The sequence below is a fragment of the Sarcophilus harrisii genome, chromosome 2 (genome assembly GCF_902635505.1).
Source record: "Sarcophilus harrisii chromosome 2, mSarHar1.11, whole genome shotgun sequence".
NCBI lineage: Eukaryota > Metazoa > Chordata > Mammalia > Dasyuromorphia > Dasyuridae > Sarcophilus > Sarcophilus harrisii.
In genome coordinates this window covers 409,743,096-409,769,763 of record NC_045427.1, presented here as the reverse complement: position 1 = coordinate 409,769,763, position 26,668 = coordinate 409,743,096, and the positions used below count along the sequence as shown (strand labels likewise).

Below are 26,668 nucleotides of genomic sequence, written 5' to 3'. Positions count from 1 at the left end.
ATACAGTCAGCTGATAAAAATCCAAACGTTTATTTCTTATCTCTTTCCTTAGGCCCGGTTAGCTTTCTTAGAGGCCTATCTCTCTGCTTGGTTCCAAGAGCTCTTGCCTCTAATCTTTTGCCTCTGCCAGGTTCAGCTCTTCTCCTTCCAAATATCTCCAGCCAGCACCAAGGTGAAAGTTGGAATGAATCTGACTCCACCTCCGAGAGTGGGCTTGTGGGTTTCTTCCCAGAGTGCTCCGTGTCTGTCCCAGAGTGCCTCTGGCCCTAAAAGCTTCTTGCTTATATGAGCTCTCTAAAGGTATGAACACAAGCATTGTTTCTATCAGTTCCACTTAGTACCTTGTTTCAATTTCTGGCCCATAACATCTCCTTGTAAGATCAGATCAATCATCTAAATTAGATAATTATTGTTTCTATCACCTCTAATGAGTTAACACTTTGTAAGGATTCCAACATCTTCTCTCTCTCTGCCTTCTCTCCATTAGAATTTGAGTTTCCTAAGAGCTGGAATTCTTTTGCTTTTCTATTTGTATCACCAGGGCTTAGCAAAGAGATGATAGTAAGAGCTTCATAAATGTTTTTTCCTTCCTTGTTTCATAGGTTTCTATGGAAATTATCTTTGCCTATAATGGAATATATATACTAACTGATCTTGTCTAAGTACAGCAAGACATTAAGGTCCATTGAAAACCAGTCACAATATCAGCTACTTTCTAAGAGGTTTAAAAGGTACAAAAATATGACTTCTTACTCTTGAAATCAGCAAAATGCACACAGTTATGAAATCCATTAAAAGACACTTGTGATATATTCAAGCTTGGAGAATTTGTTTTTAATTGAACCTGACACCAAACCAAAGAAAGTCCATCAGAAATGGATAGAAGTTTTTTATCCTGTTTATCTGAGGTGAAAATCAATATAATAGCCATAAGTATTGGTAAACAAGTCTAATTGAAAATGAGTTAGATCTGTTACAGACCCAAATGATCAATTACCAAGTCTAGGAGCTAGAAGGGAGAACCATGTAGTCTCAGTTTAGATCTTAGATCTCTTCAATCCTGTATATCTGTTGATTTGCTCTGAAAAAAACCTGAAGTAGCATCTTTCTTCCAAATGTTAAAAGGGGATAATCTCTTTCCTGAAATATTATCTTTTTTCCTCATTGCCATGCTAGAAAAGTGGTTTGCATGTTTGTTATTATTGTTATTTTTAGGGGGAAAGAAAATGCAGTCATTCAATCTGGTACTGAATAAATTTTCTTGGGAGCCCTTTATTATCACAACTACACAGATGTTCTCCAAACACCCATACACACACACACACACACACACACACACAGAATCCCACTCTTTTTCTGAACTTCAATTCCACATTGCCAGTGAAGCTGACAATGCAGTTCACTGGTTTACAAATGTAATAGAATACTATTAATATGCTTAAGAAATGAGAGAAAAAATGGAAAGGCATAATGAGATCTTGAGTGAAATGATCAGAGCCAGAGAAATTAATTATAATACATTAATATTATAAAAATGAATAATATTGAAAGACTTAACAGTCTAATCGACTAAATGATCAACCATAACTACATGAGCCTCTAGAAGCGTGACTGGTCATTGCATTGACTTAAGACTTTCAAAGTAGTTTGTCTTTTCAATGTTACTGTTATTGTATAAATTACTCTCTTGGTTCTGCTCATTTCACTTTGTATTAGTTCATGTGAGTCTAATTCCTTTTTTAAAAAAAATTCATCATTTCCTTTTCCTCCCAGAAAACAAAAATGCACACTTAAAAAAACCCTATTATGTTTCAAGAGACAATTTAATAATGATTTATTGCTGTGCTGAGCTCTGATGAAGATACAAAGTTTAAATAAGACTCTGTACTTCCATTCTTTGAGTTTATACTATAGGAGTTTGATATTTATTTACACATTGCCATAAGGGAGAATATTATATAATAAGTACATTAGAGAGGCAAATAAAGTGCTATGCTGGATATCACTACTAAGAAATCTCATTGTCACCTGAACCTCAGCATATCTGAAATAGACTCATTACATTTCCCTCTAAATCTATCCTATCCTTTTAAGCCTCCTTGTTTCTGTAACAGCCACCACCATGCTGCTAGTTACTGAGATTTGTAACTTCAAAGTCATCTTGCTTCTTGTCTCTTGCTTTTTCCACTCTTTTTATCCAATCAGTTGCCAAGTCTTGTCAATTCTATCTATGTCTATAGCTTCTTTCTTACCCACTTCCTTCTTTCTATTCATAGAAACATTTCTCTACCTCAGATTCTCACCACCCCTGACCTAGACTATTGCAACAGTGTCCTAATTGGTCACTTTTTTTTATTCTCTAATTCCTTAATTTTTTCTAATCTATGCTCCATATAGCTGCCAAAATATTCTTCCTGGTTAGGTTCTTACTTCCACTTTCTAAGTTCTTAAGGAACTTTTATTGTCTTTGAGATAAATTACAACCATTTTCTTAATGTCATTTGTGGTATGCATTCATAATTGGGCCACAATTTATGTGCCCAAACTTATTTCATGTGATCCCACACTCCTCCCTCCCCATTATTACATATTCTAGATTCTAGTCAAAAGGATCTAATTTAATCCCTAAATTCTGTATTTCATTTTCTTACTCCTTATCTTGGTACAAGCTGAATTCCATAACCAACACACTCTTTCTCATCACCTTTTCCTCTTAGAATCAAGGCTCATTTTAGACTCACTCCTAGAAAAGCTTATTGATTCCTACCTGAAGCCTCTCCTGATCTCTTTTGTAATGTTTTTTTTTTCCTCCTCATATTAAGTTGTCTTCACTTGTATATTTTCATGCTATATCTTCCCTCCTTTTCCCTTCTTCCCTATTATAATCTGAGTTTCCTGAGGGCAAGAGTTATTTTTTTTTCTTCCCTGTATTTTCAGCTTCTAGCATAGCACCTAATATTAATAAATACTTGTTGAACTAACTGAATTAAAGCTATAAATTAAAGGTTCATAGATTTAGAGCTGGAAGGAACCTTAAAGACCATGGAATAATCTAACAGGAATTATGAATTGAACCCAAATAATTATTAAAACGAGTATTTTACTATACAACAATGTATGAAGGAATAATTTTTTCCATTCTTTTAAAAATATCTATTTAACATTTAATTTCCCCAATTACATATAAAAATAATTTTAAATATTCATTTTGAGTTCCAAATTCTTGCCTTCCCTCTCTACCCCCCTCATTAAGAAGGCAAGTAATTTCATATGGGTTACACATGTATAGTCAGGCAAATCATATTTTCATACTAGTCATGCTGTAAAAGAAAACATAGACAAAAAAATCCCAAGAAAAATGAAGTAAAAAAAAATATGCTTCAATCTGTATTCAGACTCTATCAGTTCTCTCTCGGGATAGATAACATTTTTCATCATAAGTCTTTCAGAGTTGTCCTTAATCATTGTATTGCTGAGTCAAAGAATAACATTTTTGAAAGGAATTAGAAGTTAGCTGAGACAGTTAGATTAGGTATGGCCCTTCCCACCCCAAGAATCAAAAAATAGCACTGTGAGCTGCCAATGACTTTTTGGGCATATTTTGTTCTATTGATCTATTAAGACTTTTACAATCCTCAAAGTAGTAATAATGCACTGACACAAATGCCTGACATTTTCTTATTATTTGGATCTGGTTATATATTATTATATTAGCTTGGTGTTCATAGGATCATAGCATTAACAGGAGTCTTAAGGATTATCTGGTCCAACCTTACTGTTTTTATAGTTGGGGAAACTGGGGACTAAAAAGGAAAAGTGATTTGCTCAAGATTGCACAGGGGTCAAGAAGGATATCTGGGATTTCAAATTTTTGCTGCTGCTCCATCCTCCAAATCAGACATCCATGAAACATGCCCAAGAGCTAAGTCATTCAGCTATGAATCCCAGGGATGACGCAACCTCATCTTAACACTGTGCTATTTTCTGCCTTGCCCTTCTTCTCTGTCCCTTTCCTATTCTTGCATTGAGAACTTTAATCAAATTAGCACTTGAAAAGTATGTTAATAGATTACTCTATTATTTCAATCACTAATCTCAATACTTCTTAGACCAAAACAGTTTCCCCTGACCCATAATTTCAGAATCTTGCTATATTAACTTCTTGGGGACCAGAAATACTAGCTCTTAAGTTTATCTTCTCAGTACTTAGCATTGTACTTGATAAATAATAAGAATTCACTAAATGTCATTTCACTCTATTCCTCCATCCCTCCTTTCCCTCATCCATCAACCCATCCATCCATCCATCCATTCATTTATTTTCCCCACCATGCCATCCTGCTTGCCCTATTACTAAAAGGAGAAATGGATTGTATTCTGTAGAAGCATGTCTTGTTTTTGTTTTCCCACAAATATTGAAAGCTGTTTCACTGTAGTGAAACCTTTGCAAGTAATTTGTTCCATGGTTGTAGCCAGGAGACTGAATCTTCACTCTTCAATAATAATTTCGTGGTTTTTGAATAAGAAGTATTGATGATGATAAAATGCTCAGCTTGATAAAAGAATAGGCAGTAGCTTGGACATTAATAACTCATATTTTCAAAGTGCTTCAAACTATAAAAATACTTTCCCCTCATTTGATAGATAGTATAAGTGTTGTCATTCTGATTTTACATACAAATAAAGAAACTAGCACAAGGAGCTTGATTGATATAGTGGAAAATAAATGTTATTTGGCTTTAGAGGACCTGGATTCAAATTCTGACTCTTCTTCTTACTAACTACCTATGTGATCCTAGTAAAGTTATTTAGCCTCTCCTGGTAAAATCATTTAGTTTCCTCCTCTGCAAAATGGAGACATTAGATAATCTGCTTTTTAAGTTCCATTGGAGTTCTATATAATATGATCTATAACGCAAGACATGTCCACATATAAGAGGTGGGACCCACTCTCACTTTTTTTTTTTTGACAGATCTGTAATTTCTTTGGTATAGGAAATTTAATCTGTTAATGAAGATTGTCATTTGCTCTGAAAAATATAGTTTTGGACAGTTGTTTAGAAAATTGAAGTTATGTAGTTTGTCCACGAGCATACAAGTATGTGTCACCAGTGTGAATTTAATCTAACTCTTCCTGGCTCCAAGGTCAGCTAGTAATTCACTAAATAACACCAACTCTCCCCTAATTCTAATATCTTTGCTTTTTCCACTGAACTATACCGCTTCTCAGGATATTTAAGCAAGTTCTATTCCTGAAATTGGATTACAATATTACCACAAAATGTTTTAGCACATAATTGGGCAAAACCAATTTGAATAATTTCCTTTATTTTTCTTCATTTGTTGTCAATCTTCCTTTTTCATTTTTACGACTGGTAATTGGAGTTTTCTCTATTTTATTTTTAATCAGATAAACAGTTTATCTAAATTGCCTTAAAATAGCTTTTGGCTTAATTTGTAATTTCAATGTTTTTTTGTTTTCAATATTGTAAATCTTTTCCTTAACAATCACAATTTTTGTATTTAGTTGTTTTTTTTTAATTTGTTTTTCTAGTTTTCTTTTTAATCCCCCTGTATTTTTCTCTTTTGCTGATGAAAGTGATCAGAATAAGCTATTTTCCTCTAAGTTCTGTTTGGTCTTATCTTAAACATTCTGGCATATTGTCTCATTGATCATTTTCAGTGTCTCATATTGTTATTTTCTTTAATAAAATTATCTGTTATTTCTGTAATTTTTGTCCTACCAATTGTTTAGGATAAAATCACTTAGTTTTCAACTAAATTAGAATCTTTTTTTCATAATACTTGCTTGATCTATAATTTTATTAAATTGTTATCAGTAAAGAATTTATTTAATATATCAGCTTTTCTGAATTTAAGTATGAGGTTTTTATGCTTTGATACACAGTCAACTTTTATAAAAAGGACTTTTAAGGCTAATAAATGTTTATATTCCTAATGATCCATTGCTACAATATTATAGTCGGTAACCTAGCATTTATTAAATGTCTATTATGTTCCAGTCACTATGCTTATTTCTAGGCTTACCAAAAAAAAAAAGGCAAAAAAAATTTTCTATTCTCAAGGAGTTCTCAGTCCAATGGGGGATCAAAAATATAAAAAAGAACTCTCATATTTTTTATTCTCAATGCCTTCCTTCTAAGATATCCCACTTTAGTTTTGTGTATGCAAATATCTATGTAAATATGCACAAAGAAACACACAAATGTACACACATACATACATATATTCTTATATATTATATAGAATATATTACAAAATTAAATAGTTATCATGACTATTCCTTCTTGCAGTTCAGTTAACTTTTTCTTTCAGTACTTAGATGCTATGCCATTTGGTGTATATGCATATAAAATACTGATATTATTTTATTGTTTACGATCCCTTTAAACATAATGTACTTTCTTTGTTCACTTCTTTTCATTCTATTTTTTACTATTGCCTTATCTGGGATTATGATTTCTAATTTAACTTTTTAGTTCACAAGAGGTATAATTTGTGCTCAAATTTCTCATTTTAACTCTCTGTGAATATTTGATTCAAGAGTGTTTCTTGTAAGTGATATTTTCTTGCATTCTGCTTTCTAATTTATTCTATTATCTACTTTTTAATAAATAAGATTATCCTATTTACACTCATGGTTATAACTGTCAATTATGTATTTTTCTATATCTCATCCTCTTGTACTTTTTCTTATTTTTTCCTTCTCTTTGGTATACTTCTTTGCAAAGATGACAAAGGAGAAGTGTGATTAATCTGCAATTGTATGCATCTACTTTAGTTTTATTGCTTCTCTTTTCTTTCCTTTGCTTCAGTGCTGATAACTGATTCTCTCTACCCATCTTCCTCTTTTGCAGTGCATCCTTTAAATTAAAAGTTTAGTTTTTCTTTTGACTCTGTCCTCACTGATACTATACTTGATCTCAAAGATCCTTCTATTATTTCCTCCCTAACTATATTTCAATTGTGTGTGTGTGTGTGAGTGTGTGTGTGTGTGTGTGTGTGTGTGTGTGTGCACGTATTCAACTTTCTTCTAGGTTCAAATACGGATGAGGTCATGTGGTACAAGTTGATGTTTCTATACTCTTCTTGTGTAGCCAATTGTGAAAAAAATATTGTTTCCCTCCTTCTTTCTTTTTTTTCTTAATACAATTAATTCCCTTCTCTTTTTTTTTCTTTCCTAAGCTTCAAAACAGGACAAATCTATCCCTGTATCCTCTGCTTGTCTTCTTTAAGACTTATAAAAACATTACACTTCCAGTCAAATCTCTCTCTCTCTCTCTCTCTCTCTCTCTCTCTCTCTCTCTCTAAATATATATATATATATATATATATATATATATATATATATATGATACACACACACACACACACATCTTTTTATATATATATATATATATATATATATATATGAATGATACACACACACACACACATATTTGTTTTGTGTTCGAATTTTGAAGTTTCTACTTAGTCCTGATTTTTTTTCATCAGGTATGTATGTAAGTTTTTTTTTTAATTTTTAAGGGTCTAGGTTTGGTTTTGTTGTTGTTGTTGTTTTGTTTCACTCCATAAGATTATGCTCAGTTGCTTTTTTTTTTCAGGGTAAAAAAATTTGGTGGTAGATCTTTATCTTTTTTCCTTTGGGTACAATGCATTCCAATTATCGTGATGGCCATTAAATCTTCTATGATCTTTACTATGGTACCTTGGTATTTGAATTCTTTCTTTTTAGGTGTTAATTGCAATTTTTCTTTAATTTAGAAACTCTTGATTATGTCAGTGACATTCTGGGGAGTTTTAAAATTGGGGTTTCTTTCAGGAAGTGATTGATGATTTTTTTCCATTTTTCCATTGCTCTTTGATATAGATATGGACAGTTTTCATTTATGATTTCTTGAAATATGACATCTATGCTTTTCTTTGGTCTTGTTTCTCAGATAGCTCAGTTGTTCTTAAACTAGCTTTTCCTGAATATTTTTAGGTCATGTGTCTTTTTTTTAAAATAAGAGCTAGCTCCCCCCACCCAATATTTTCATTTTGTTCTAATGATTCTAGTTGTTTCATGGAGTCTGACTTCTGTTCAATCTATTATAATTTTCTGGTAATCTTTTTTTTTTTTTAGTTTATCACTTTCTATCTAAACCATTAATTTATCTCCTAAATATTTCTTCCATAGTTTAATCTCTAGATTCATATATTTCAGATATTTTCATGGTATTGTGATTTGACCACAATACCTTCTTTCCTGTAATTCCACCTGTAATTTTTCTTCAGTTACTCTCTCTTCTTCTAAGTATACTGCTTACACTTTTATCCATATTACTTCTTCCTAGTTCTCAATGTCTTCTGCTTTTTTATATCTTACTTTCAATTTTAGAGTTGAGACAGCACCAGGGGGATAGACTTTGCTCACTCCAATTCCTGGATGGAATAATCAGTTCCCATTTAATTTTAATTTCCTTACTTCCCTGGGTTTCTGATGTTGCCTTCTATTTCATTTGGTGTGCTAAGCACTGGCAGGTTCAAGAGCCTGGGCAGAACTCTATGGGGAGGGACTATCCCTGATTTAGAGAATTGGGTGCTTTCTGTTCCTGTGAGAATTTTTCCTTGATCAGGGTACAAAATGGTCTTTTATTCCTCCAGTGCTTCCTTGATCAAAGGCCTAAAGGATCACTCTACTCTTTAGAGTCCTGTGTAAATTATCTGTCTACCATTTGTTCTTTACCAATCAATATTCCTTGGTCTTCTGTCCCTCCTAGGACTTCCCAGGTCATAGTCCTGGGTAGTCTTCCATTCTCTATTGGGACTTCACAGAGGTGTTGCTTCGCCCTTTTCTTGGGCTTTTATGATCTCTGGGATCTTCTGTTCCTTCCCAGGACTTCCCAAAATAAAATGCTTCTATCATTCCTCTTATTCTGGGATTTCTCCTTTCAGGAATTTGATTGGTTTTATACTCCTTGGATTTTCCTTGATCAACTGGCTTAGCAGTCTCAATATATTCTAGTGTTTCCATATTCAAAAGATTGAAAAGTCTTTTCTGTTTGAGGTTTCTCTAATTAAGGCATTTTTTTGCATGGCACTAATGAATATTTCTGGTCTTGTTTTGTGTTTGTATTCATCCCTCATCCCTCAGATGGAATGCTCCTTGTAATGTTAGAATCTTCTGGTTGTGTTTCTTTACAGGACTGGAATGGGTGAAGAAGCTTAGTAAAGTTTCTCTTTGAATATTTTGGTCAATTTTTAATCTATTGCTCTTTTTAAATCATTGCTTTAAAAAATGGACAATTATAATGCCATTTTAATAAGGAGTCCACATTACTTTGTACCTTGATCAGTCCTTATATTTAAAATGAAATTAGCTTTGTTCATTAAAGAGAAATTGAGTTGAGAGTTTGTTGCTGGTCAAGTCATCAAATATTTATTAAGCACCAATTTTATGTCTGATACTCTGCTAAAAAAAAAAAAAAAGAAAAAAACCAGTTCCTATCCTCATGGAGTTTACGGTCTAACGGAGGTGAGGTAGGGGAAACATGGTAGTAAAAAGTACACACCTGTGTACAAAAAAAGATATTTACAAGATAAATTGGAGTCCATCTCAGAGGAAAGACATTAATGTTAAGGATATTGACAAGGGCTTCTTACAGAAAGTGATATGTTAACTGAGATTTGGAGGAGTCTAGATAAATATGATGAAAAGAAGAAGAATTACAACTATGTAGAATAGTCAGTGAAAATATATGGGGTCAGGAGATGGAGTGCTTGCAAGAGGATCATCAATGAGTCCATTATTATTGGATCACAGAGGAGGAAAAAGGGACTAAGCTATACAAATGCTGTAAAGGTAAGCAAAGGCCAAAATTCTGAAGGGGTTTTAAAACCAAAAGATTTTACATTTGATCTTGGAGATAATAGGGAGTCATTGGAGTTTACCGAAGAGGGAAGTTACACATTCAGACTTCTGCTTCAGGAAGATCATTTTGATAGTTGAGTGAAGGTAGGATAACTAAAAGACTTGTAACAGGTCATGTGTATGGTGATAAAAGCCTGCCCAAGAATGAAGGCAGTATAGAAGGAGTTAGAGAGATATAATTAAGAGGTGTATATAGAGAGATGTATACAAGGTAGATCAACAGGATTTGGTAATAGATAGGATATTGAGGTGAGGAAGTATGAGGAGTCAAGACCTTGACTTGCAACCTAAGTCACAAGCCCTGGTGTCTGGGATGATAGTGATGCCTTCAACAATAATAAGGAATACTACCCTAATGACTGCAACTAATTTTAATATCAATAAATTCAATTCAATCAATAAATATTTATTAGGCACCAAATACATACCAGGCAATGTGTTATACATTTTAAATTTTGCAAAGGTCTCCTTATATAGCATCTCATTTGAGTCTTATCATATCTGTATGCAATAGACACTACATACATCATTATCACTATTTTCTATTTGGGGAAATTGAGGTTTGGAGAAATTTATTAACTTTGGTAAGAATTTGAATATAGGCCTTTCTGAGATTCTAATCATTATGCAACATTACCTTAGCTCCATTAAAATTGTTTAAAAAAATTTTAATGGAGCTAAGGTAAAAAAATAAAAAAGTTAAGAAGAGAAGGTTATTAAAGAAAGATAATGAGTTCAGTTTGGAATTGTGAAAAGATATAGGATATGATATGGTGAAAAAATTTTCTTCCTAACTAACTTTGGATAGGCAACTATGATTCTATTATGAGGAAAGTTCTTTCTAAATCCTAAAGTGGTATATAAATGTAAGTGATAATAATAATAACAATTATTATTATCTAACTTCTTATCCTTCTTGAAGGCCCAGCCCAAGTCTTACCTCTTCCATGATGTCTTCCATGGTCTATGATGTCTTCCATGGCTTATGATATCCTTCCATAACAACTTTGTAACTTCCAAACACTTACAGTATTTATGGACCTAACCAGCTCTCTGAAAAAAAAATGTGAACAAAACTTTTTAAAATTGAATTTTCATTATCTACATTTCCCCCATTTCCCTGCTTAAGTCTAGATTAGAGATCAGCAACTATGGTCTGCATTTGCTTGCTTATTTTTGAGTTATAAAAAATGAAAACTAATAAAAAAAGAAAAAAAATTGGCCCTCTCTCTGCTATGCCAGGATGCCTCATGCATAATTTACATCTGTTAATTAATGAATTTATTCCTCTATTGAAGTTTGCCTCCATTGCCTTACTATAATTTTTTTTTTTTTTGAGGAGGCACTTGGGGTTAAGTGACTTGTCTAGGGTCACAGTAAGTGTCCGAGATCAGATTTGAACTCAGGTTCTCCTGACTTCAGGTCAGGAAATATTCTAACCACTATACCATCTAGCTGCCCCCTTACTATAAATTCTTAAAATCCATGCTAACATAATACAAGTTCTGGAAGGTCCTAATAAGCTAAAAGTGTTTTAGGTTTAGACCCAGAAATGGGCTTTATCTACTGGTCCAAGTTTTGAGACTTCTATTACCAGATTGGTCAGAAGATTATACTTTTTTTTAGCCACAGAAACTCTTAAGATTATCTACCAAGTTACAATGTACAAACAAGCATTTATTTAAAGTGCTATAAAAATGTGTTCAGAGCTGTACTAAATGCTTGGAATACAAAGAAAATATAAAAGTCGTCCCTGCCCTCAAAGAGTTTTAATTCTAGTGAGGAAGACGATGTACTTAAATTATTACATACAAGATAAATACAAAATGAATGAAAGATAGCCTTAGAGTAAGGAGAAAGGGAAAGACTTCCTACAGGAGAAAATTCTTAAGCATAGTCTTAAAGGAAGGCAAAAATCTTACAAGAAAGAAAAATATTCCAGGCACGAGTGACAGACAATGAGAAGACATAGAGATGGAGTGTCATGTGTTAGTAACAGCAAGAGGGATGGTATGACTGGACCACAGAGTTAGTGGAGGAAAGCAATGTATTATTAAGAGCAGAAAATAGGAAGGGTTCAGATTATAGAGAGTTTTAACTATCCAACAGTGGAATTACCCAGAGGTAAGAAGGAATTTATTGAGCAGGTATGTGACATGCTCAAACCTGTGCTTTAAGAAAGTCACTTGAATAGCTATGTGGAGAATGGATTGGTGAGATCTGACAATGAGGAGGTTATTATAATAGTCCAGATGAGAGGTGACAAAGGTGACCAAGCTACATCCTGTAGGGGAAGGATTCATATGTAAGAAATATTATAAAGAAAAAAATTACAAGGTCAAACAATTAAAGGAGAGGGGAGTGGGAAAATGTACAGGATAACTTTATATTTAAAAGTTATATCAAGTTATAAATACTAGATTTGCAGATTTATATGCAATCATCTTTTTATTTTACTATACAATGGAAATCCTTATTTTATTCCATAAATTAAAAATAGAATAATTTTTTTAAAAGATTGTACAACTATTTGTATTTGTAAAGTAACCAAGAGAAAGGAATCAAGGATGAAACCAAGGCTTTGAATCTAAGCAATTGGAAGAATAATACCTTTGATAGTCATAGAAAAGTTGAGGAAACAATAGGGAAAAATTGGGGAAAAGATAATGATGACAATTTTGGATATATTGAGTTTGAAATACCTATAGGAAATCCTGTTCAAAATGTCCAGTAGGTAGTGGGTAATGCAGGACTGAGATCAGGAGAAAGATTAATACTAGATAAAGAGATCTAGGAATGATCTTCACAGAGATCATAACTGAACCCATGGAAGTTGAGGAGATCATCATGTAAAATAGTATAAAAGAAAAAAAAAAGAGGGCTCATGTCAAGGTATTTTGGTAGAACAACAGTCAGTGGGGGTAACAAAGTTCAGTATCTAGCAGAGGAGTTTGAGAAGGAATGGTGACAAAGGTAGGACCAGAACCTGGTCTTTTATAGAAAATACATGGCTTCAATATGTCTACTTTATTGATTCCCACAGAACAGAAGGTTCATATAAACTATCAGCAAAAAGATGATGGCACTTTTTGATTATCCCAAAATAAAGGTTTATTTAAGCCATCAGTAAAAAGATGATTTCTAGTTGTGACTATTACCAATTGGGCCAAGATAAGTTAATGAATTCTGCCTACTTATTCATTCATTCCCTGTATTTGAGCCAATGCTGATCCAAAGACATCCTTTGAGTGCAAAGCATTCTCTCTGGTAAATCTTCCCTTTTCTTTTCTTCTAGATTTTTTTGCATTTAGGGAGAATATTTTGTAGGAAGAGGATGAGTCAGAATGGAAGGGGACCTGAGACAACAAGCAGAAGGTAAATTTCTTTTCTCTTCTTCTATCAGTTGTTCTCTAGTATCTTGGGCTATTTTAATTTGAAGATGGGCAGCTGTGTGGCACAGTGGATAAACTCCAAGTTTGGAGTCAGGATGCCGGTCTTAACTTTCTCATCTGTAAAATCAGCTGGATAAGAAAGCAGGAGATCATTTCATTATCTTTGTCAAGAGAATCACAAATAAGGTCATGAAGTATCAAACATGACAAAAATTACTGAACATCAAAAAATTCATTTATATAACATTCAACATAGTTATCTGGATTTGTACTTGATGGGAGACTCTAGAATCCTATCTCCCTCTGGATCATTTCAAGCACTAGGATCTCTCAGATGTTACTAATCAGCATCTGCCCTACTCAGTTTCCCAGAATTTCAATATTCCTCTGGGTCAAGTGCTTGTGGAGAAAAAGGTAGAATCCAGGATCTTTGGGAAAATTCCTAGAGTGACTGGATGACAAAGGCTATATTGGTGCCATATTGCCTTCTGGATTACATACAACAATGTGACCCCAAAGCCAAACAATATTAGGCAACATTATTTAGAAGAACAATGCCCATGAGGGAAGTAATAGTTCCCTATTATGCTATGTTATGATCAAACATTATCTAGTGTATATGTTTATATGTCAATATATAAATATAAATATATATATAATGACCCCAAATGAACTCTCTCTCCCAATCTGTCAACTCCCTATCTACATAAAATAAACATTTTATTTTACATAAGCATGCATAAACATATGTATATAATGTATATATGTATAATATATAATTTATAAATATATATACACATATAATTTATCCAGTTGTGTTGTATGTGGGTGGGCATACATGTTCCTGTATAAATCTCTATCTATCTCTATACACATATGCACATGTGCTGTTTATTTGGGGGTATTCCATTTTAGGAAGGACATTGACATTGACCTTCTCTGACATATCCAGAAGAAGATGATCAGGATGATAAGAATTTAAGATCATGCAGAAAGAACTAAGGAATTCTAGCTGCCTCGAAATGTTCAAAGGCATATTTAAAGGGCAGTCATGTAGAAGAGGAATTAGTTTTGTTTGTATTGACCCTAACTATGAAATTAAAATCAGTGTGTAGGAAATTTCAGAGAGGTAGTTGTTGAACTTAACCTAAGGAAAAATCATTCAACAATTAGAGCTTCTTCAGAGGAAATAGAGCTTCCTCTGAGGAGAGTAACTTTTTTATCCCTGGAAGTCTTCAAACTGAGGCTGGAATTGGGTTGGGAATATTGTAGAATTGATTCTTGTTGGAAAAAGCATTATATTTCCAAGCTACTGTTTGGAACTGGGTTTCAATCCTGATTCTTCTGCTTGCTACCTTTTTGATAATTTCATCTCTTTGGGTATTTCAGATTCTATAAAATGGAAGATTGAACTAAATGACTTTAAATTTTAATTTTGTTTAATTTTTGATTTATAGAATATAACAAACATTTCCATAACACAGTATAATTTAAAAAGATGATTGTACATGAAGATGCAAATCTATCATGTACAACTTATTTTTAAATAAATAATGTTACCATATAAATTTCAATTTTATCCCCTTTTGTTCTTCTTCTTCTTCCACCCTCCTGATTCAAATCTATGATCTTGCAATTCTTTCCAACTCCATGATTCTATTATTCTTTGCTTCTGCCACCGGTTATAACTTTATCTATTTTTTGTATTAATTTAACTTAGCTCAAGAAGAATGTATTAAGCAACAACTATGGGTGAAATACTGTGGGTGGACAGGAGGATGATAAGCCTTAATCCCCATGTTCTGACCCTTGCGAAGAGAGGAGATGAGTGGGAGAAGGAAGGAATTAAGAAACAATCCTGACAACTCCTATGAACTTGGACAAGTCACTTCCTATAATCTTACCATCCGTTTCTTGCACTTTAAAATCAGGTTTAACCAGATAATCATTAATGTCCTATTGAGCTCAATTCCTATGATTCTTTGATAAGAGGGGATAAAGGAGTAAAGTGTAAGAAAAAGTGACATTCTAGAATGCTTCTCAGGTACAGACAACTATATGGATTTAAGTCCTCTTTCAAAAAAAAATATGGGATGGGAACCCACCCACCTTCAGCCCCTGTTTCCTTGCCCTGGAAATATGGAATAGATTCCAAAGAAGGGCAAACTCCATGAGAGGGATTCACAAGAGGAGAACTGGAAGCTAATAGCCCATTTAGCTCCCTGGGCAAAGTCTGCAGCCTCACCCACTGGCCCTCGGGGTTCCCATTGGCTTGGGCTCCCAGCCGGAACTGTGTGTGCCATCAGCCTGAGAGAAGGGGGAGGGGAAGGAGGCAAAGAGGAAAAAGAAATCAGGTTTAACCTGACACCAAAGCTGTTATTTTAACCACCACACAAAAAGCTCCAGGGGAAAGGGGACAGAAGTGGCAAGACCAGAGCTTTATCTTTGCTGGCTGGAATTGCTCTGGTTAGGACTCTTTTGGCCCCTGCAGAACTGACAAGCCCAGAACAGCCTATGAAGAGGTCAGATGGGACTGTGAGGCCCAGTGCTAGTGTGCTTTTGTTTAGTTACTTATTTTTTAGAGCTCCTGATTGCAGGCCAAGCATTTTCAAATCTTGCAAAGGTGTAAATGAGGACAGCCTAAGGCAGATAATGAAGGGCTTGCCAGACCAGCAAACCTGTATTCTGCCAACTTGTTCAGGATTTGATTACTTTTAAAAGCCCAAGTTACAAATAAAAACTTTAACAATCTCTGTATAATGAAACAGAAATACTAATCTTTTTAGATAATCACAGCTCCATAGGTACTGTCACCTAACAAACTTCTCCAAGGAGCCAATATAAATTTTTTAAAAGCTGGGCATTCACAATGGCCACACCATTGTCAGAAGCTAATATTAATTCAAAGCAATAACACAGAATCTCAGAACTCAGAAAGCCTCTTCATACATACAACAAAAACTTTCAAGCTGGAAGGGACTTGAACATAGAATGTAGAATGTTAGGGCTAGAAGGGTCCTTGGAAAAAGGAAATTTCAGTACTAGAAGATATCAGAAAGCATAGAATGTTAGTGTCAGTAGATACTTGGGGAAAAAAAGAACATGGAATAGAAGAGCTAGAAGATACTTTAGAATATAAAATATGAGCTAAATGGGACGTGAGAAGATAGACAAATCGGGAACAGGGCTTTGAACATAGAACATCAGTATTATAAGAGATCTGAGAATATAAAGCATAAAATATTAGAGATGGAAGAGACTAGATGACATCAAGAGAAAATAAGAACTGGAATAAGACTTAGACATCATTTTACAGGTGAGGCAACAGAGGCCCACAGACTTACCTTGCTCCAAGTCATCAGACAATCTATGGGAGGCTGATTCTAGAATCCTAGTTTCCTGACTCAGAAAGAATGGAGAAAGAAGGAGGGTTATCATTAAAATTTGGAACTTTTGGACAATGTATCTTTGGGTCAGGATTTGGAGATTGTGGTTGCTGGTACCTTTCAGAGTCTTCTATTGATTAAAAATCTGGGTTTTTAATGGCTTCCTTATAATCAAATGCCTTGTCAGGGTGTGAGAGCCACAGTGCTAGGGGACCCCAAGTCTCACTGGCACTATTAGTGACTGACATTTACCAAGGAGATTAAAGTATATCAAGAACTTTAAATACATTATCCCATTCATTTTTCATAGAAATTTTGCTGAGGGTGGACACTATGGTCATCATTAACTCTTTCTTATATATGAAGAAACTGGGAAGTTAATCAGCTAGCCAAAGACACAAAGCTAATAAATGTCTGAGGCTAGATTCCAAATGGTTTCTCCTGACTCCAAATCCAGCTGTGTCTCTACCCTGGTCGAGAAACATTCCTTTTCTTACCTGAGCCAAAATACTTATTTTCTTGGAAGTACTTTGGTTTCAGAGCAGTGATAATATAAGGAACAAAAAATTCTGAACGCTGGCAGCTCCTGCACCTATGAAAAGGCATTCGTCCCTTTATCTGGCCCAGTTTCCTTTGTGCACAGAAATGACCTCATTACCAAATTAGAAGTCAAGATGGAATTTTCCTGAAAAAAAAAACTGTCTCCATTTTCCATTCCTCCAGAGCCTTCCTCATTCAGTGGCTCCTTCTCACAAAGGGGACCCCTCTCCTGGCTGTGCCCCATCTTCTTTATCTTTTATTTTAGAACACTTTTTTTCAGAACTAAGTATTAACACAATTACTATCTTGTCCCTCTTGATTCCTTGCCAAGGAGTTCAAAGGACTCCTCAGTGCTTAATGCATTCCTTGATTATATAGCTTACCTAAGAGGAATGTGACAGATAATATTACACCCATTTTATTGATATGGAAGATGAAACACAAAAGTTTCTCTACAAGGTCATAAAGCAATTCTTTAGGAGAACCTAGGCTTATTGTATTTCCTACCTCCATGAGTATTCCTGGAGTCTGTAACAGTTGCAAAGATAACACTAATAATAAGAGGAACTCACCTTTTTAAAGTACTTCAACGTTTTTAAAGGTGCTTTCTTCACTAAAACTTTGGAAAACTGTTAATGAAGGTATTATTATATCCATCATATGGATAAATAAATTGAGGCTCACAAAGGTCATTAATTTAGGTATCAGAACCAAAATTTAAAACTGTTGGATTCCTAATTGTTTTGACACTTAAGATAAGTATGTATATTATTGCTTGTCCTTCATTCTCCAAGAGGGCCATGACAGGTAAGTGAATTGAATTTAAGAGAGACAGGTATGGGCAAAGTCACTTTCCCTTCCAGAGCCATCTGAGTCCGGTGGCCAGATATAGATCAAGAGGACTGGAGAGGGCCCCAGATGCAGTGGGAGACCTCAGCCTTTTTAAGCTAAGGTCTTCAACAGGTCTCAGCTTGACTGAGGCTGTACCTAATCAGTGTGTGTGTGAGTGGATATATATATATATATATATATATATATATATATATATAATGTGTATATGTGTATACATACATATACACATCTCTCTGAGCCTCAGTTTTCTTATCTATTAAATGGAAATAATAATACCTATGCTTTCTGTCTTTAAAGATGAGTAAGCAGGAGAAACATCTCATACAAATTCACACAACTAATGCATAGCAGAGCCAAGCAGGATTCCTAGTATCTTTGAAACCAAGCCACCAGTCACACTTCCTCTCCATATGTACTTTGAAACAAGGTTTTAGGTTCCCCAAAGACTTGGCCTCTCTCACTCTGACTGTGAGAAAAGGAGCAGAGAAATAAGTTACAGAGATTTCATCTGAAATGCTGACCTGCATGGGAGCGTTTGTTTTCTGAACATCTGCTGTGCTCAGAGACTCACTAGGAAGGGTGACTTTGACAAGGGGAGGGAATGAAAACAAAAAGAAACGCAGACAGTACTGACCAAGGACATATTCTGTGGAAGGTGCTATGTTTTGTGGAGGAGGAGCCAATATGAATAAAAGGAAAGTTCCTGTTCTCAAATGTTTACAATCTAGTAAAGAAGAAAAGAGAAAGACACAAATAATTTTAATTTTAAAAATATGGACTTGAAGTCAGAGGACAATGAGTTCAATTCTTCCCTCTGTTATTAATTGCTAGTAGAGAAACATGCCCTTTTCATTTGAGCTAATATATATATGTGTGTGTGTTTGTATACAAACATATATGCACATGTGTGTATATATACATATACACACATATGTACGTATAATTTTTTTCTTTCCTTAGAGGCATTTGATTGGGCCTAGACAAATCACTTTTTCAATTTGTGCCTTGATTTACCTATCTGAAAATTTAGGAGATTGAAGCAGATGACATCTATGATCTATTTCAACCTTGGCATTCAAGTAAAGAATTTGCCTCATTCTTTTCATGGAAAAAAGAATTATGGGATATAGAATATGGGAAAAGGCTTAGAATACATCATGATGACTCTTTTATAGAATGAAAACTGGATTTATAATCAGAGGACTTGGATACTAATCTCAGTTTTCTGAGATTACATATAAATTGTGTGAACTTGGGCAAGTCACTTAACCCTGATTGTCCTAGTTCCTCATTTGTAAAAAGTATTGGAGGAGAAAATGGCAAATCATTCAAGTATCTTTACCAAGAAAACCCTTAATGAGGTATCAAAGAGTCATATATGATGAAACAATATCAACAATAACAACAGTGTATGCTAAACAAAGTATAATGTATGAAAACTCATTTTCACCTCTTGGATAACATTTATATAGAACTCACTCTATGTTAGGTAATGTGCAAAGCATGTTACAATTATTCGATTCTCACAACAACCTTGAGAGGTAAATGCTATTATTATTCCTATTTTAGATGAGGAAACTGAAACTAATAGTTTAAGTGACATGCTCAGGGTTACACAGTTAACATGTGTTTGAGGCCAGATTTAAATTCATATCTTCATGACATTAGTCCCAGTACTCTGTCCATTGTGGTACTTTGCTTCCTCAACATAAAGATAAATGGGTTACTTACTTCTTTCAAGACGGCTTATAATTTAGTTAACAAAATTATGAGCCTTTATGAGACAACTGGACAGGAAAGGTTCAGGCAAAATACTATGGGAAATTTGAAGAGGAGAAATCACTTTACATCTCATAAGTATCAAGAAGGGAATTACAGAAAAAGGGAACTTGATCTGGCTTTGAAAGAAGAGAGAGCTTTCAAGAGATAGATGTGGGTTGTATCCCAAAAAGATCAAAGAAAAGAGGAAAGAACTTTTGTGTACAAAAATATGAATAGCAGTTATTCTTATGTTGACAAAGAATTTAACATTGAAAGGATATCTATGAATTGGGGAAAGGGTGAACAGATTATGATTTATGACTGTAATGAATATTGTTTCCTCTTAGAAATGATAATTAGGATGATTTCAGAAAAACTTGGGAAGACTTATATGAACTGATACAGAGTAAAGTGAGCAAAGAAAAGAGAACACTATGCAAAATAACAGCAGTATTATAATGATTATTAACTGTAAAAGACTTGTCTCCTCTCAACAATATAATGAACCAAGCTAAATCCAAAGGACCCATAATGAAAAATGTTATCCACCTCCAGAGAGTGAACTGATGAATTCTGAATGCAGCTTGAAGAATACTTTTATTTTTCTTGGGGGTGTGTGTGTGTGTGTGTGTGTGTTTTACTTTGAAACATGGTTAATGTGGAAATATGTTTTATATGACTCCACATATATAATTGGCATCATATTGTTTTCATTTGGGGTGGGGAAGGGGCAAGAGGGAGTGAAAGAATTTGGAACCCCAAATTTTAAAAAAATGAATGGTAAAAATGTAATTGGGAAATATGCATTGAACAGAAAATATATTATTATTTTTAAAAAGAGCTTTTTTTTTTTTTTTTTTAAAGGGAAGCTCCTTGTAGGCCTGGGTAGAAGTGAACAAAGGCCACCACCGAAAGAATATTTGCCCTCTTAGAATTTCCTCCTTGCTTTCTTCCAAGGTCTGAGGCTGCCCCAGTACCCATTAGGTCTGCACAACTGCTTGCATTGTTTAGAGAGATAGGAGTAACCAACTGTTATCACTTCTGATGAGAAGAAAGATCTTCCCAGAACTTACACATTCCTTGCTCCTGCCTTCTAAGGTCTTTCAAACCATACCATCTGCCCTGCCTGTATACTCTCCAGACCTCTGACACTGTCATGTCTGATCTGTTGAAGTAAGCTAACAATCTCTGGGCCTTGCCTTTTACCCTATCACAATTCTTCCAATGAGTTTTGCAGCTGAATTTCCTTTTATCTATTGTTCCCCCCATCTAAAGTATGAGGGTCCCTGAAAACAGACCATCTCATTTTTTCTCAGTATCCTTACTCCATAAGTCAGTGATTTACACATTGAAAGTGGTTAATAAATGCTTTTTCTTTCATTCATTCAAGAACAGAGAATGGAAAATATGTTTTTCAGAACATCTGCTGTGCTCAGGAACTCATTAGGAAGTGTGATTTTGATGAGGAGAAGGAGCAAAATAAAAAGAAATTCAGGCAACATTGAGTTCATACTTAGTAAAAGGTGCTATGTTCTATGAAGGAAGAATCAAGATGATTTTTTTAAGTTCCTTCTCTCAAGAAATTTGAGTGTGAAGGGGAGTAAAATAAAATAATGCTAGATGGATAGTTATCCATAGAGTCAGATTGCAGAGGGCCTTAAATGCTAGCATCAAGAACTCATGCTTTTACCCTTAGCAATCAATCCACAAGAATTCATTATTCATATCCTATGTCCCAGATACTTTACTAGATGTTAGGGATATAAAAACAAAAAGTAAAACAATCCTGCCCTCAAGGAAATTATATTCCATAGGGAGGAAACTATAGGAATAAATCAGCATATTCAAAATATATATAATATTAATGTGAGATTTCTTTTAGGAGGTGATGCTAATGGATGAGGGAATCAGGAAAGACCTAGATAGGATTATTAAGGATACTACGAGGGAGAGGTAAGGAGGAAGCACATTCCAGCTAAGGGCATATTTACTTGTGCAAAGGTAGAGATAGGAGAGATGGAATGCTATATATAAGAAACAGGAAGAAAGCCAGTATGTCTAGACAGTGGAGTATATAAAGGAGCTTGTATTGAATCCTAGTGGGAATAGGGACACTGTATTATTGCATAAGAGAGCCCGCATGGTTTGACCTGCACTTTAGGAAAATGTTTTTTGGCCGAAGTAAGCATCAGGAAGCTACTGAAACATTTCAAATATAGCAGTGATAAGATCAATGGGGTTTGTGAGGAAGATTAGTGGGGCATCAGTGTAGAGAGTGGGATGCAAAGATCCTGGGCAGAGCAGTTAAAATGCTATTACAGTAATCTATGTGAGAACAAGGGAGGTCCTGAACTAGGTTGGTTGCCATGGGAATGGAAAGGAGGAGATACATTAAAAAAAACAATTGTGGGGGTTGGAACAACAGGACTCAGCAACTGATTAAATTGGGGGCAGGGGAGAGTGCTAGACAGAGAATGAAAAGAGACCAAGACGATTCAGGTTCTAAACCTGGATAATTGGGAGTATGGTGGTGATGTCAGCAGAAGGTGGGAAATTAGGAGAGGTGGTGGGTTTAGGGGAGCAGGAAATGGGTTCAGTTTGAGATGTGTTGATTTAGAGTTGGCACTGAGTAATTCAGTTGAATAATCAATAAGATGTTAGAGACTTAAATTTGTGAGGTGGTATTTACTCTCACAGGGAAATAAATAGGAGGCTCTTAAAGGAAGAGATTTTACAAAACAAACAAACAAACAAAAATAAAAAAACCCAGAACAACCAAAAATTTGCCAGAAGATTGATATAGTGGACAGAGGACTGATTTTGTAGTCAGAAGGCCAGGTCCCAAATTCTACCTCTGATACATATGTGAACTCCCAAAAGCCACATAATCTTCCTGGGTCTCAGTTTCCTCATCTGTTAAATGAGGGGATTGCATGAGATGGCCTCTGAGGTATGTTGCAAATCAAAATCTATGACATCATGATCCTCAGGGGCACATCCCTTGAATTAGAGATATCCAGATAGGTTACAACTTGGGCAAAGGAGGCTGGATCTTGTTGAAAGAGAGAAAAGACAAAAACAAAGGAAAGGATTCTGGGATCCTAGAAAATAGTTAATTTTCTTTTCTCCCACATAGCACAGAAGCTGTCTCAGGTAGTTCCCATATGCCTGTGGCTCATTCTGATGCTGGCTGTAGTTATTTGGCTAAATTAGATTTTTTAAAAATGCAGGCATGCAGTGTGTATCCCTGCTCTATGATAATTTCTTCACATTATCACTTATAACCTCTACTTTGAGAGTACCCATTTTCTGACCAGCCTGTACCCAGGGATAGCTGTTTTTTCTCTAAGGGTCATTTATATGCATCTCTGGAAGGCCTATCTATGCTAAGTGATCTTGGAAAGCATTCCTTAGGGGTGTCTCACAAACCCTTAGATGATGGGAAAACATTTTTCAAAGGTTCAGAATTGGAATTCTAACTTCCTGAAAGATACAAGTGCCCCCTGGACTGGAATGTAAACTCTTGCCTTGAGAAACTCTAGCAAACCTCTCTCTTTTTTCCCTCCAGCCACTTTAAACCCAAATGAGGGTATAAAGAAGTGTATTTATCATTTTTAGTGATGGTTTGACTCTCCACTAAATTTCTTCTCCCATGTCTTGTTATGGTGTACTCCAGGCTGTCCCAGACTATGCCTGAAGATTATTATAACTACTTCCATGTCCTACTAAGCTAGAAAAACAAAACTTTCAAGTATTGGTCCAACAACAGCCTGTGCATCTTTCAATGAGGCAATGTATGAGAACTTAAAAGCCCATCTCCTCAAAGAGGTCCACCAGACAATGGTGGTTTTCAGTCACTACATACAATTCATGAAAAGTCTGTTAAATTCAATTGAACAAATATTTATTTTTTAAAAATAGTTTATTGATTTTTTGCCTTTTATTTATGCATAGTTGTTTCCCAATATGTACCACCTACTCACCCACCCACACTCAAAATTCCATAGTATACTTCCTTGTAAAAACAAAAACCACTTAAATAAAACTGAAGAATAGCATCAGTTTAATATTTATTAGCACTATCTTTTTTAAGGCAGTATGCTGGGTGCTGGGAATATAAAATCAAAAATGAAACGAGTCCCTGCCATCAAGGAGCTTACATTCTGCTAAAAGGAAAAATATTCAGACAGAAAAATAAATACAAAGTCATTTGTGGAGGAAAAGGGCATTCTTAATAACTGGATGAAAGATTTTAGAAGGTAATATCTGAACTGACCCTCGAAGGGAGGTGGGAATACTTACAGGTGGAGAAAAGGGAATGTATTCCCATTCCAAGTATGAAGTGCAGCCTGTGCTAGTGTATAATGGTGGAAGATAAAATGCCCAGCTCTTGGAACACCTTAACCCAAATAAAATGCATTATGGAGAGTAATATAAAAATGAGAAAATAGGAAGGTACATTGGAATCAGTAAACTATAAAGTGGCTGTGATCCATGTCAGAGGAGAATACTCATGTGGATGAAATCATCGATTTTTAGTTGTTGAAGAACAATAGTGCCAGAGAATACAAGGGAAAAAAGTTCCAACGGGACATTTTAAAATTTAATCTGTTTTTTAAAAATATTTTTCAATCATTTTCTTAAGTTTAGACCATCAATAAAGTAATAAATCAAGTTCTGATTTGTAGTGATTTCTGGGGTGTAAAGATTCACACCAAAGATGTAAACATTAATTCTCAAGAGATTTGAGCTGATTTCAGCAGAGTCCTGGAGAAGTGCCAACTAATAAGTTTTAGAAGGGCTACTACTATGTGCAAAGTCAAATTCTTACTATGTAAAAAGTCTTGGATAGTGTAAGATGATGATGTAGATAAAAATAATTTAAACTTGTATTTAAATTAAAGCATTTATACATCTCATTTCATTTGGTTCTCACAACACTCTTATGAAGAAAGCAAAACAAGTACTATTATTTCTGTCTCACCAGTAAGAAAATAGAGGTGAATACATTTACTTGTGGTCACAGAGCTGGCAGATGAGAGACCAAGACTCCAACTCAGATCACAAGAGTCCCTTTCACAAGACTACATAGAGCAAATACAGTTCTGCACATGCAGCGACTCTGCCTTCAAGGAGTCTACAATCCAGTTGAGAAGACAGGCCTTAGAGAATATATTAAGAATAACAACAAAACAGATAATAACCAAGGGCTATATTAGATGCTACTTCACAGCTACCAAAGTAGAAATAAAAATGAAAGATGACTAAGCATTGTTGGAAAAGTTATAGAAAGAAACCCCAAATCATCACCTACTTTGAACAACAATCACATTATTAGGAATTTGTCCCCCAAATATATATTCATATATAGTTTGTATGCAAATAACTATATCTGTGCATAGAAGTACACATGCATATGAATAATAGAAAAATTAAACTATTTATCTCTGGAAAATATTGTTTTTCAACATTTTTTGCAGTTATAAAAGCTCCAGAAATATCTTAAATCTCTAATAGATGGTAAATGGCTTAATAAACTAACTTACATTAATAAAATGGAATATGATAAAGCTATTAAAATAACTTCAGGATATAAAGAAATTTGGAAAGATGCATATGGAGTAACCAGAAGTAAAGAAAGTCAAGCCAGAAGTAGTGGAAAGATCATTGGTTTTGAAGTCAAAGGTCCTTGAATCCACACCAGTCCCTGGTATTTTCTACCCGGGTGGCCTTGGGAAAAGTCTGTTAATGTTCCAGGGTTTTAACTTCTTAATCTATAAAATTAAGGTGGGGTACTACTAATTGATATCTGAGATCTTTTTCTGGTTCTAAGTCCTAGGGAAGTGTTTACTTGGGTTATGATTATACTTTGAGATTACATGAGAACTATGATCTCATCACTGAGGGGAGGTCTACCAATGACATGGACCAGAACATACGTTTTCTCATTGTGTGTGACTATTATCCATTTATCCATATCAATTAATCAATCAACAAGTATTTTTTAAATGCTTATAGTATCCCAGGCTCTGTGCGAAGAGATGGGAATGCCAAAAATAAAACCCACACCAAATTATCTCTATCTTTGTGAAACTTGCATTGTAATGTGGGGAAATATGTATCACATGCACACACAAAACATATGATGTGTGGGTTATCATGGGATATATACAAAGTGCACATAATGTAACTTTAAAGGACAGGCATTAGTGGGACCTCCTATAGAAGGTAACACGGGCTGATTCTTAAAGGAAATCAGATATTCTAAGAGGTAGAGGTAAAGAGGGAGACAATAGAGGAACATCCAATGCAAAGATAAAAAATTGGAAAATTTGCATTGTGTGAAAAATAGCAAGCAGGCTCATGTGACTGGGCTATTAAGTTAGTACAGTAAATAGACTGCTGGGTCTAGAATTGGGAAAACATGGCTTCAAATGTAAACTCAGAAACTTACCAGTTGTATAAGCCAGTGCCAGTCACAACCTGTTTTCTCAACTGTAAAATGGGGATGATAATAGCATTTACCTTGCAGATTTGTCTGTGAGGATCACATAAAATATTTTAAATTGCTTCATGCAATGCCTGGCACATAATAGGTACTAAATAAATGCTTATTCCTTTCCCTAGGCTATGTGTGGAAGGCAGTAATATGTTAGAAGATTGCAAGGATATCAAAGCAGCAGGATGTGAAAAACTTTAAATGCCAGAGGGTTTATAATTAATCCTAAATATGATAGGAAGTCACTAAAGTTTATTGAGTAGACAGGTGGTGACATATTCAGATCTATACTTTAGAAAATTCA

General features: G+C 34.7%; 1 long non-coding RNA gene across 1 annotated transcript in view; it reads left to right on the top strand.

Annotated features, from left to right (window-relative positions):
• Positions 1 to 26,668, top strand: part of LOC116421676 — a 45,948-nt gene that overhangs the window by 3,964 nt on the left and 15,316 nt on the right. The window contains exon 2 of the long non-coding RNA XR_004232158.1: positions 13,230 to 13,309. This is a non-coding gene — a long non-coding RNA (uncharacterized LOC116421676). The remainder of the gene's footprint in view (positions 1 to 13,229; positions 13,310 to 26,668) is intronic.